Here is a 14008-nt window from a genome sequence, read left to right on the forward strand (position 1 = left end):
TTATTATTATTATTATATCTGCTGTTAAGGCTGTTATTTTTGTATTGTCAACAGATTTAGTTTGGTGTACTATTTAACCAAATCATAAAGTACATGTCTATTTTGTTTCTCTCCCAAACTCCTCTTCCAAACAAGATCACTGTATTCTGTTCACTTTGAGGATTATTTGGTTACGAAAAACCTGGCTGTTGACTGCATCAAGCAGGCAAATGTTTGTGAGACTAGTCAGTAGGAAATGAGATGTGAGGCAATGCGCGGTTCTGCTAATGGGGCAAGGCGGGGCTGTGGAAAGCAAATCAAGGCTAGGACAGGCTAACCTAAGCGAGACAACAAGGCTGGGTAATTTTAGGCTAGGCTAGGCAAGGTAAGGTAAGGCTTGGCAATGTTAAACCTGATAACGCAAGGATACGCAATTAAGACTAAGAGAGGCAGGACTAGACAGGGCAAAATGAGTAAAAATGATACAAGACAAGGCGAGGCTAAGGTAGTAATGCGAGGCTACGCATGGCTTGTCTAGCTGATGTTATGTAGAGCTAGGCTGAATGAGGTAAGACGCGTTTAAACAGAACAAGATGTGCTGAGGCAGCGCAATGCTAAGCAAGACAATGCGTGAAGATGCAATGAAGGTATAGGGAAGGTGAGGCGAGGCCAATTAATATAAGACGATACAAGATAATTCTGACGACGCAATGTAAGGCTATGCACTCCATGGCGAATCCAGGCTAAGGGAAGCTAAGAGAATCAAGGCACGGCAAAGCAATGGTCAGCGTAGCAATGGCAGTGCATGGAGATGGAAGGTAAAGCGATCCAATGCTGACGTACGTAATCGTGGTGGAATGACCAATTTAATGACAGGGTTGACAGCATCGTCAGCTGAGTCTTCCAGTGGCACCTTTTCGTCCATGGTGAAAAGAGACACAAAAGCAATCTCGGTAATGTTTAAATTTGAAACTAGACACAAGTGTTCGACATAGGAACATAACAATTACCATCGCTCGATTTATTGTAAAATATATGCCAGCTTTCGATGTTGTTGAAAATGATAGTTGCAAAGAAATAGTTAGGGTTACGGATCCTCGATGTGACTTACCGTCGCGAATATTCTTCGAAAAGGTGGTGCCATTTGGGAGGAGTATGATAAGATTTATAAGATGCATTACTAACCATAAAATAGATTTTCTTCACTTAACAGTGTAATGTCATCACTTGAAAATTAAAAATTTTAAACGAACTATTTAATTTACAAGATATTCAGAGCTGCCGCTTACTCATCAGGACATTCATAGCTAAATTACAGCACAGCTGATATCAGAACATATAAAATATTAAATAAATCGACAGTATCATCGGTTATGTTACAATTGACAAGGACACAGATAATATTACAAATTGATACCTGCACAGATAGTATTACTTTACCATGGCTATTTAATAGTAATTTCTATTAAAGGAACTAGGCTACATGTTCTTGAAACTTTTAATGTTGCTGTTTCAGAGCACTTTATACATATCGATAAAACTGATGTGCTTTACTTGTCAAACTTTTTCGACAGAATAAACAAAGGTTTGACCAAACATGAGCATTGTATGAAAGGATTTTTGGTTTTATTATATGTATTTATGCTCTTGTTAATTAGTTTTTATTTAGTAATGGGCCCATGACTAACTGGTATAAATTAAACACGCTTACTTTATTTTTAAATTTAATAATTTCCTCCAAATCAGTAATTTCCTTTATGGATGTAGCAATGTAATTCTTTGACCCTTTTAGAAAACTAATTTATATTTTGCAAGTATTACAATAATGTTATCCTATATAAAAGTTTAAAGTGGGAATGTCGACACATGAATGAAACAGCTGTTAAGGATGTATGGGACTCACGGTACTGTTACGTGTTTAGGCTCGAATAAAGAGTAACACAAAAAGAGTGACAACAACAAGCTTTTTAAAATTTAACAAATAATTTATTTTCCTGGAAACATTCTGTAAAAATAAAAAAGGAGAACATAAGGTTTCAAGAATCCAATCCAAAAATAATCTAAAAATAATCCACGAATTATTTTGCAAAAGTCCTAATAACAAATGTTCTAATAATTTCAAGTTCGAATCCTGATGGAAAATCCAAGATGGATGACGATGACGTATGCTGTAGTCAGTACTGTGCTTATTTACAGTTCCTTGTAGAAATACAAATAATGGCACTCTGGTGTTAGAAATCCAAATTAAATTTGTAAGCAATGTCTTTCCAAAAGTTCTATATGAGCACTCTTTAAATATTTCCAGAGAATAAAGTATTAATCCTTTTGCTTGATACCAAGTGTAAAAACCCAAAAGCTGAGAGAGAGAGAGAGAGAGAGATCTAGATCTAAAACAAAGGTTATATTGTATAATAAGACGTAGTTTCGAAATTCCCACAAGTTGCAAAATCAGAGAGGGGGTCACGTGATCATGTTTATATCACGTACACAGAATATGGCCTTGATTAGACCAACAATTTTGTCTAAGAAACATATGCAAACACCATACTATTAAAAATGCAATAACTTAAACTTTTTAAGTGCTCATGATCAAACCTATATTTATCAGTATAGAGGAAACCTGGATGTCAGCTACTATGCAGAGAAAAGGATATGAGCCACAGAATTTCCTGGACCTGCATGTGTTTGAACCATGTGATTTCAATTCTACACAAAGAGTCAGGTGCTAATTTTAGTAATAAGTGTTCAAAACTCAAAACTGTTAAAGGACTGAAATTCCATCAATAAAACATTGTCTCTTTTCACTTACAACTAGAATAAGCTCTCAGATGCTTCTTTTCACTAAAACATAACTTATATTAATAACCAATCCTTGTCAGCCAAACCCATATATACTCTATTTTATGTTACCCATTTCCAGGCTGGTTCCCATTTTTCCATATCATCAGTACCGTGTGTCCTATAAACGACCATGTGATTCTGTGTTAATTTATTTAACATTTATGCCTTATCCAAGGGCATGAACTGGTCCAGGCTCAGTTAGTCATGGGAAGATAAACAACAGAATCGAACCTGTTGATGGTCTCTGGTATAAATATCCATAATGCTGGTAATAATGGTCTGGCCAACTGTCACTACTAATGGCTAGAATCTGATACAGACATTGAGAGTGAAATCATACAGAAACGACTGAACCAGCCAGCGATATCCTCAGTAGACATCGCCCAGTCGAGAAACCCTGGGTCACAGCAGTGGTTCTGAACCTGTGTGACAAGAAGAGGGAACTGAAGAAGAAAAAGAACGATACAAAAGGGGCAGAGCAGTACAATGCAGTCAACCGGGAAGTCAAGAAAAGCTTGCAAAAGCAAAAGAGAACTGGATAGAACAAATGTCCAAAGACACTGACGGAAACTTGAAAAGGAACAACAGCTGGAAAGCATACCAACTGGTCCATATTCTAACAAGCACAAAACAACGGCGGGTTACCTCCTTACAGGACAAAGCCGGAAACTGCCACACAGAAGAAAAAGATATTCTGAAAAGATGGACAGAGTACTGCGCAGAACTTTACAACCACCGAGCCACAATGGATCCAGAGGTACTGAACGTCACTCTAGCAACAACGACAACCACCCTATCATACGCGAAGAAGTTGAAACTGCAGTGAGCTCACTGAAACAATGTAAGGCTGCAGGCGTGGACATCATCTTAGTAGAACTAGTCCAAGCCGGGGGAGAAACAACTATTAGCGCCCTCGCAAACATCTGCAACAAGATCTGGCAAACAGGAGTATTGCCATCGCCATGGACTCAATCACTGATCATCACCCTCCCCAAGAAGGGCAACACTTGCAACAGTGTCAAAACCACTGTACAATCAGTCTTATAAGCCATCCATGCAAAGTCATGTTAAGGATACTGCTGAACAAACTAAAACCACAGGCTGAAAAGATCATTGCCGATGAGCTGGCGGGGTTCAGAGCAAAGCGCAGCACACTAGAGCAGATCTTCAACCTCAGTATATTTGTGAGAAGTACCTCCAACACCAGCAATATCTGTACCACGGCTTCATGGATTTCAAGAAGGCATTTGATTGTTGTTGTTGTTGTTATAGGGTTTAACGCCATTTTTCAGCACAAGATAGGCTATACATGGCGGCCAGTATTAATGGTGGAGGAAGAACCCGGAAAGAACCACCAACCCACGAGAAGCTACCGGCAAGCTTTCTCACATATCCAAATTGGCCGAGCCCGAGACTCGAACCAGCTAAGAAATGAGTGGAATGGCAGTGATCTGTGACGGAGAGCGCTTTAGACCACTCGGCAAGAAACCATTTGACAGGGTGGGGCATGCAGACTTGTGGGCAACCACGAGACTGTACAACATCAATGCCAACCTCATCACAGTAATAAAGAACCTCTATGACAAGGCCACCATTGCAATATACTTCAACGGCAGCATAGGGGACTGGTTCAGAATGACAGTCGGAGTCAGACTAGGCTGTCTGCCATCTCCCACACTATTCAACATCTTTTTGGAGATAATAATGGCAGATAAGCATACAGGGACAGTCAGCATCGAATGCAGAACAATCATCAACTTACGTTTTGGTGATGACATTGATGGACTAGCAGGAAATGAGCAAGAGTTAGCTAGTCTAGTAGAGAGACTTGACAAAACCTTGGCAGCCTATGGCATGAACATTAGTGCAGAGAAGACCAAAATGATTACCAACAACATCAAGGGCATCAGCACTGACATCATGATCCAAGGTATAAAGCTAGAAACAGTCCAGAGCTTCAAGTATTTGGGGGCACCTGTAACAGACGAAAGATCAAAGCCTGAAATATTCTCCAAGATTGCACAGGCAACAGCAGCGCTGACAAAACAGAAGCCCATCTGGAAGGAGAAGAACATCACACTCACGTCAGGCTGATGAACTTACTGGTGATCTCCATATTTCTCTACGCCTGCGAATCATGGACCATAACAGTGGACTTGGAGAAAAGGATACCGGCTACAGAGATGAGGTGTTTCCGAAAGATTCTCGGCATCACATACAAAGGCCATATCGCCAGTGAAGAAATACGGCAAAGGATAAGACAAGCCATTGGGCCTCACAATGTCCTCTTGATCATAGTGAAAAAACGGAAACTGCAGTGGTATGGGCATGTCTCGTGATCATCAGGGCTTGCCAAAACAATCCTACAAGGCACTGTACAAGGAAGAAGATGGAGAGGCAAGCAAAGAAAGAGATGGGAAGATAACACGCGAGAGTGGACAGGCTTGACACTGACTCGTTGAGAAAGATGGAAAATCGAGGAATGGAGGAAGCTGGTTGTGAGGTCTTATGCGGTGCCCAAATGATCTCCCAGGCTACGGAACTGATGATAATGATGACATGAAAATACTGTCCTTGAGCTTGGCAACTGGTAATGTGATATGTCGGTCATTCAAATGTGAAACAAATCAACCATGCAAGTGTGAAACAATCATGTAAAAGTGAATTTCGAGTGTGGTATGTGGTTATTAGTTGATTAAAGAAAATTATTTGTGCGTTTAAGAGCTCTCAAGCTGACATCAGCTGTTATCCTGATGTGTTAGCAATAGGGAAAACATAGAGCTCCAGTCAGACTCACACACGTGTTGCTGATTAGTCAGTTGTGAGATGCTAGAAGACGTGTTACACAATATGTAATAGTCAATAAATCCCATTCCATATCGCGTGAACATTGTGACTTCTTTCCTGTTTTCAATTCATTTCAACCGCCTAGTGCAAGGTGTAGGTGTACGATTTGGTAAAAATAATATTAGGGTTTGGTTATTTGATACTCTCAGTTAAATGTGCGGTTTGGTCACGTGTTTTCAATGGATATGTGCATGTTTGTTTGTTGTTGTTTTTTTTTTTTTTTTTGTTTCGTTACGCATTTTCGTTAAGTATTATAGTTGTTTTCAGGATAAGAGAATTGTGTAAAATTACAATTTTAACTTCAAGCACACGAAACTTAAGGCCAATATAAAGTGCCTTCATTTTCATTTTAAAATTTCGTTCCATCATAAATTTTTTAAATTAATTTCAGCCCATATCCCCAGTCATAGCAGTCCTAGTATTATCGTAGGATTATCATAATTTGCACGTTAAGGTGTCCTAAAAAGTACTACTCTGCTAGGTTCAAACATTTCACCGACACCTACGGTGTTAATGGGAGAGGATTTGTAATCACAACAAAATCAGTTTTTAAATTACTTTGGGTAGATTTGTTTTCTTTTCTTTTTTTCTTTTGTTTATCACTTTTTTTATTATTTTTTTTAAAAACATTTTTCCAGTAGATCATTAAAAAAATTGTTGGCGTATATTGATTCTTTACGTTCATACTGGACGTTAGCAAACAGTCCTTGAATGAGATTATGCAACATCTAACAGAACTACATGACTAATAATGTTAAAGTGCTTCGAGAGTAGAATTAAAACACAGATTTTTATCACAATTTCCGAAAATGTGAAATGCAGCGATTGTGGTAATCGTGCTTGATCAAAAACATCAATAGCCAGAGATGGTGTTTCTGATTCGGCGATACTCTATAGTCTCTTCTTGAAAAGGTTGCTCTGACGCCCCAAAAGCGGTACAAGCATGCGTTGCAATGGTGAAGGCCAATCGTGACTCTGATTGTACTATTTTAAAGGATTATTCAGATCTAAATACCGAAGACATCAACCTGAAACAAACGATGTGTCTTTTAACAAAATTAGTGGCGCTCCAAAAGGACTGGAAAGGTTTGCGGGAAGGATTAAGTTTTATAATATGCTGCGTAGGAACGAATTTCCAGTCAATAATATCGTGTTTTTACTTTCTTTTTCAGGCATAGTGAAATGGTATAGTAATGGCACAGCAGTTTCTATACATTATGTTGACCAAACCTGTCTTTCGGGGAAATTGATTATAATATATTTAATGGAGATTTCCTCCGATTCACGTGTGGCCCCAAACACAAGGAGCAAATTATTTTGGGTGTGAGTGAAAAATAGGTGTAAAATAAACTTTGCAGCTCCAACACTCAGGCTTTATCATTTAATGACATCCCATATTACAGTCAAAAATATAAAATCCGGCAATATTTTACATTTGCTGGATGCATAAGCAGCTTGCATATCAGAATGAGACTTTCAAAATTATATCCGGTCGGGAAGGAGATGCTTCCAGCATAATTACACACCTGGGTGACGTTTAATTTCTTGGGGTTTGAAAACCAGCCTGCTTTGCGGAGAGGGCAAGGATTGCAAAAGGAGTAAAGTGCTTAAAAAAAGAAATACTGCATATGCTGATGTCAAAATCAAAATCACATCTAGCAAATATTACACCTGCATACTCCGCTTAATTCGTTCCACGATGGCATGTTTTGCCAAAATGCAAACCAAAAGTCGGAACTGTGACTGAGAAAACCTTTTGAAACTATTTCATCTCAGATCAGTTTATTTTTCGCTGGAATTAATAAGTGTTCATTAATAATCTTGGATAGAAACACTAATTTGGAATTATAGTCATCTAAGACAAGAATATTTCAGATTGTATTACTGGTATACACACACATTCAAATACTGTTAACACATCATCACAATCCAGGCATTCAATATTGGAACTAATTTGGAAAAATACTGGAATTCAGTTTGAACGTCATACATTTGGACTTGTTACTGATCGTTTAAAGCAATACTGTAAGTTCGTTTTAAATTTTCACTTTGTATTTTAGGAAAACAATTATTGGGTGAACTTTACGAAGCTTTTTGGTCTTCGCTCTTTCCTGTTACTTGGTTTAAGACAAAAGTGTCGTAACCGGGAAAGACATTATCAGTGTTATTTTTGTCAATGAAGGGGTAGTTTAAATCAAAGATCCATCAAGATTTGACACCTGAGCTGATTATTTAGACACTTATCTTCAGAAATAGTATGTCCTCCATATATAATTTAAACTAAGGGTGAAAAGTTTAATATGAACTTATGTTACAGTTCCTTTTCAAAACAAACTTGTGATTGAGCTGTTAATTGATAAAAAGCCGAATCCATAATTTAAAAAATCGACTAAAAAGTGTGATCCATTAGAACCATTAAAACCCCAGATTTATGAATTTCTGGAGTTGACAATACTTCAGATGGTCGACTTTAGGAAATCTCTTTTAGACATAGGAACTTGTATGTGACCATATGAGAAAATATAAATTCGTAATATAAGTTTGGGCGACAAAAAAGCAAGAGAAAAATATTAGAGTGTTTCCTTCCAAATTCCAAGTACATACAAGATTTTCAAACAATCAATGCATTCACCGAAACTATTTTTGTTTATTCTAATACCGGAAATAACGGCTTCCAAACCGAATAATAAAAAAGAACCAAGGTCCAAAAGAACTAGAAAATAATTATTCTGCTTTTCCGACGTACGCTTCTCGTTTTGTTAACAAGGATTAGTAGTTTATTTAGGTTTTCAATTGATCCTTGCATGTATATTTAAAGTCATTTCTGTTTCGATCAAATTATTTATCTTAGTTCTTGTTATATTTCTTATAAATTAGGTTCACAATCACCATGCACATACACGATAGATGCATGTGTTATGTTTTTTATACTCGAACACCACATATTAGGATATCTTGTAGTTATATTATATTATATTATATTATATTATATTATATTATATTATACTGTATGTGTGTGTGTGTGTGTATGGATGCATGCATGCACGTATATATGTATGTATACATATATGCCATTTTTTTGTGGTGTCTTGTGGTATAATGTGTTGTTTTGTGGTGCAATGATGGCCCCAGTGGGTGGAGTGATTGTAACTGCATCGTATTACCACGCGTGAGACATAAATAAAAGTGGAGAGGAGACTAATGTCCTACCGCTACAATAAAAGTGGTGGTGGTTGTGATGGTGGTGATACAAGTCGAGAGTACTTCTGAGAGTTGTCACTTAAACGAAGCATATAACTGGCTTAAAATCATTCTAAAATCACCTCAGCATTAGAACCATTTGCTAATGTCATGATCAGAATAAGTATTCAGAATATGTACAGACATGTAACAAAACTGAATTTATTTATAAATAAACTGTTGATGTCGCAATCTGAAACCTATTAAAACCACGACTTGGAAGAAAAATGGGAATAAAACAATGTCTTCTCGAAGACCATTAATAGTAACCCAAAAAGGCAGATATAATGCTATTCGTGGGCATCGACATGGGGGCGGGGCAAAATCAAAGGGAGGGGCATTCGTACTGCTGTCACTAAGGTGAAGGGAAGAAGCAAGCTCCCACAGTTGGGTTCGGGTGGTATAATATTTTGAGGGTTTGTTTACATTTTAATGCAAGCTTGCATATATATATATATATATATATATATATATATATATATATATATATATATATATATATGTGCAAAGTATTGTACATAATTTCACAGTACATTTTGTCGTGGTCAGCTTGACACTAACCATTTATAATGACGTTGGGCTAGGTTGGCAATAATTGGGGCAGAATTTAATTTCAATTAGAGTCCGTTTGATGACGGCGAGACAGGTATGTTAACGTAAGGTCATGTAGCGGGAAATGACAAAGCTAAGACAAACCAAAGCCAACATTTCTGGGAAATCTTGGATCATTTGGAATAGATGCCATAAAATGACATTTCCAAAATAGTTATCAATAAAGGAGGTGTAGAGAGAATTATTCTGACTTCGATGGGAGTGTTAACATTTTTGGCGGTTATTCAAAGTTAATCCTGATTGGCTGAGGTAAACAAGAGTGTATGTTTGCCAGACAAAGTTTTAAATAATCTCCCTCGCGAAATTAGTCAGTGTCATTTTCTGAGGGGAGCCAGAGGCTAGCTCCGAGAAATAACAAGTAAGATTTTTTGTTGCAATGTCTAGAGGACTTGTGTCGGAAATTTGAGGACACGAAGACAGAGAGAGAGAGAGAGAGAGAGAGAGAGAGAGATTCATCTGCATAGTAAGAGCGAATCTCAATAAAGATTAAGATTAGTCTCAAGTGCATACACTATGTTCATTGTTCATTGATATAACTCTCTAATTATTTGTTGAATTTATTCGTTTTAAATTCATGCACCCATTTTTCCGTGAGTTTGGAAATTAATGGTGTGCATGCATTTGTCTCTATGTAGTAGAGGTCACATAGAAATTTCATGTATTACTCTTTTAAAAATTGTGAGAATTAATTTATCTGTCTTAAATAATATGTATCAGATAAACAAAGAATTGATTTTGCTATGTTTATGTCAATGAATCACTAATTAGCAAGTAAAGTAGTTAGGACAAGGAGTGAAATCCATTAATTTATTTTTGTAATTAAGTTTTAATTCTTTTCAACCAAGAATCGATCGCGTTAGCATTAGGAACATGTGCAGACCGTCATAATTCATAAAGTAATTTATATCCCAAAGTGGGGTGTACTGGTTATCTAAAAGGTCTAGTTATGTCAGGGTTCTTAGGAATCTGATTAACCAATAAAACGATATTAATGTATGATGGTAGGGTGTGTGTATCAGTATCTGGTTTTGAGCTGACCATATTAGCTTAGTTCTGCTGAATTACGATAAGACGATATCTGGAGTACAAAAAATAGGGAATATTGTTCGATCCCATTAGAAAAAGAAAACTTACAGAGATTTAGGTTGGGTATTATATTTTATTTGAATGAAAAATAGTTAGACACTTGTACTGTACAGTGGAAGAAAGCACAGTCTGCAACCAAGACTATTACTGACCCGAAGAGAGAGAGAGAGAGAGAGAGAGAGAGAGAGAGACCTATCGTCAACAGTGATATGGAAAAGACAATAAGAAACCAAGTTATACTTACATACCGGCAATTTCAGTTCGATAATTCACTCGATCATATCATGAATTTTGTTTCATCGGTAAAACAAAATGGCTAATTTAATTTTGCATAGTATTTTAACACTAAACGAACGTGAATCATTCCAATGTCATATTCAATTTCATTTTCCTTATGTAATTAAATTGTTACATTTTACATATGGGGATCTTGTTATTCTGTTATATGTCCCTGCTCAGATCTCTGTTATTCCATCCATTGATTTCATATTTTATTTATTGTTTGTTCGCTCCGGACAATAACACCGTGGTCAATCATCTCTGAGATAACGAAAACCAAAATACCACCCGGAGTAGGTGACCACACATCTTTCCCACTTTCTGACTGTAAGCTCACTCTTGCAAAAACTAGCCCGCAGGCAAGTCTACAAAATTATGAGATGATGCAAGATACAAGAAATGTTATTGAACGTCGGTGTTGGGGTGAAATACAGTAACTCTGTGTGAACTAATTTACTGACAAGGTCTTAGTGCTTTATGTTCTGCAAGTTTTATACTCTTGCGACATTGTCACGATACAATATATGAACGCCTTTACATAGCGTTTATGAGGGACCCCGAGTGGTCTAACGCGCCCTCCGTTACGGATCACTGCCATCTCACCTCTGTCTGCGTGGGTTCGAGTCTCGGATTCAGCCAATGTGTGTATGTGAGAAAGCTTGCCAGTAGCTTCTCGTGGGTCGGTGGTTCTTTCCGTGGTTTTCCCGGGTTCTTCCTCCACCATTAATACTGGCCGCCATGTATAGCCTATCGTGTGCTGAAAAATGGCGTTAAACCCTACAACAACAACAACTTAGCGTTTATGTGTAATGCATTCTTCTTCTGTGTATTGATTAGTTTCTTTTATCCATTGTATGTATCATTTTCATACAATGTCAATCTCGACGTGATAATATGAATATTTACAACTTTAAGCAAGCTTTGACAAATAAGGAGTAAATATTTATAATTTAACTTATCAGTTACATTGTAAACGTAATATTTGTACGTATCCGGGATTCGACGACTTGCAAGTTCTAAGTCACCCGTGGGAAGATTTCAAAAACAGTTTTGATGCATGTGTTAATTGCTAAAAGTAAAACTCGTGTGAGATTTATTTAACAGGCATGTGTTTGGAAATAGATGAAACTCGTCTCTAACGGTCCACTACGAGGATGATTTCGTTCAAAGCGTGAATATGCTCGAAAAATGTATCACCCACAGACGACGTTTATGATATGCTGTTTACGTAATAATTACAGGAGACTCGATGCATACTGCTTGGCAAATAATTACATGGACAAAAATACGTTTTCTCAAATCGTTTTCAGATTCTGAAATACTTTCATGCATGTCGCTGATTTGGAGGTAACTATACGACACTAGTTAAATGTGTTGTGATGTGATTTGGATTTTTAACGTAGCTTTAACACTTTTTCAGTCATATCGCTACGATGTCTGCAATGTGGCAGTTTACAGTGATGTCTAGCACTGGGGCATCATGCCGCAGACATGTAGCATGATGTACCACCCAGTCACATTATCCTGACACCGGACCTACCAGTCCTAACACTAACCTCTTAATGCTGAGCGCCAAGCGAGGCAGCTGTTAGTACCGTTTTGTAAGTCTTTGGTATGACTCGGCCGGGTATCGAACCCACGACCTCCCGCATCCGAGGCGGACGCTATAACCACTAGGCCACCGGAGCGGTTACAATAGTTAAATAAATGATTAAAATAAGTTTTCAAGTATAAATAAATCATGACAGTAGTGCTCTCTCTCTCTCTGAAAATGTCGATATTTCCAACTTCTTTTCTACCTATCCCTTTATCTGTCTATATATGTGTACATGTCTGCCTTTTCTCTTCCAACTATTTCTGCAGTTTAACTCTTTTTAACCTACATAATTATATACGTTTATTATTACCATATAATTATATTTTTAGATAACATGAGCTATCGGCATATGGTTGAAAAATGACATCAGAGATCAAAGGAAACATACATTACAATAAATATAATGCGACTTTCCTTAACATATACTATATTTTGTCTAATTGTTTTACTAATGTTCGAATATTATGTTTCAAATTTCCAAGGGCAATTTCAATTTTCCAGTGAGCATGCCCCAGGCATGCTGATTTTTATTACATTTAGGAAACCCCGTGTGTGTATGTGTTTGTGCATTCTTGTAATTGATTTAAGGTAACTGTTTATTCTTTAGAATATGAGCTTATGGTGTAGTTTTATGTGCGTGTTTTGGCGACAGTACACAATGAGTAATAATGCCTTGGTGACAGGGACATGGGGGGGGGGGGCAGGGAGGCGAATTTGCATGTGCTGTAAAATGTAAAATTGCTGTTGCCTATATACGAAAATTAACATGCCCGTCAAGATTTGCGCCCCCTTCCTCGAAAAAATGTGTGGAAATGAAGTCCCTGCTTGGTGATGATCATGAGGTGAAATATGTGTCCCATTGCACGTTGCTTTGTTTACAGATCAGCGTCTCAAGGACATTGCCGGTGAACCTTTGACATGAACTTCACCGTGAAATCATCTTTGAATGTATTTTAGATAAACATAATTTGCGATTTGTACTGATTTGGAGTACTGATAAACAACTGTAGAGACTAAATAGGAAAATTAAGCGTGATTCATCTGATTAAAATCAGACTTCCGCCGTTCTACGCGAAGATCTGACAGCAACCACTGAGGAATTATGTGTTGGTGACTTTTCAATTAGTCAATGGCAATGCAGCTTTAAAATACTGAAAGTGGATCAAATCGTTCGGCATACGTTGATGCTTTTCAGCTACACCGCTCAGTCTCCCAATCGCGAAGATATAAATCTTAATCTGATTGGCGGATAAAATTACAAATTATGGTTATAACATAGGTCACAATAGTACTATCTCTAAGTGGCTGCCGTTAGATTATCACGTAATACCTATGCCTGTATAGTTCACGACACGCATGGCGCAGCTGAAGTACATTCATATTAATCTGGCTCGCAATAGCAAATGAATTCGACGACATAAAGCCTTACAACTTACATGTGAACTCTATTTCACCCCGGTTTGACTCCACCGGTTACTGCCATCTCGCCTGTCTGGATTGAAGCCTAAGGCTCGTCGAACGTGAAAC

General features: G+C 37.5%; 1 protein-coding gene across 1 annotated transcript in view; it reads right to left on the minus strand.

Moving 5' to 3' along the window:
* LOC149793410 (uncharacterized) overlaps positions 1-14008 on the minus strand; it is a 74177-nt gene extending 60169 nt beyond the window's left edge. The window contains exon 1 of the mRNA XM_089967397.1: positions 13918-14008. The gene's annotated coding sequence lies outside the window, so the exon portion shown is untranslated. The remainder of the gene's footprint in view (positions 1-13917) is intronic.

Source organism: Sinohyriopsis cumingii, chromosome 8 (assembly GCF_028554795.1).
Source record: "Sinohyriopsis cumingii isolate HCF-2022 chromosome 8, ASM2855479v2, whole genome shotgun sequence".
NCBI classification, from domain to species: Eukaryota; Metazoa; Mollusca; class Bivalvia; order Unionida; family Unionidae; genus Sinohyriopsis; species Sinohyriopsis cumingii.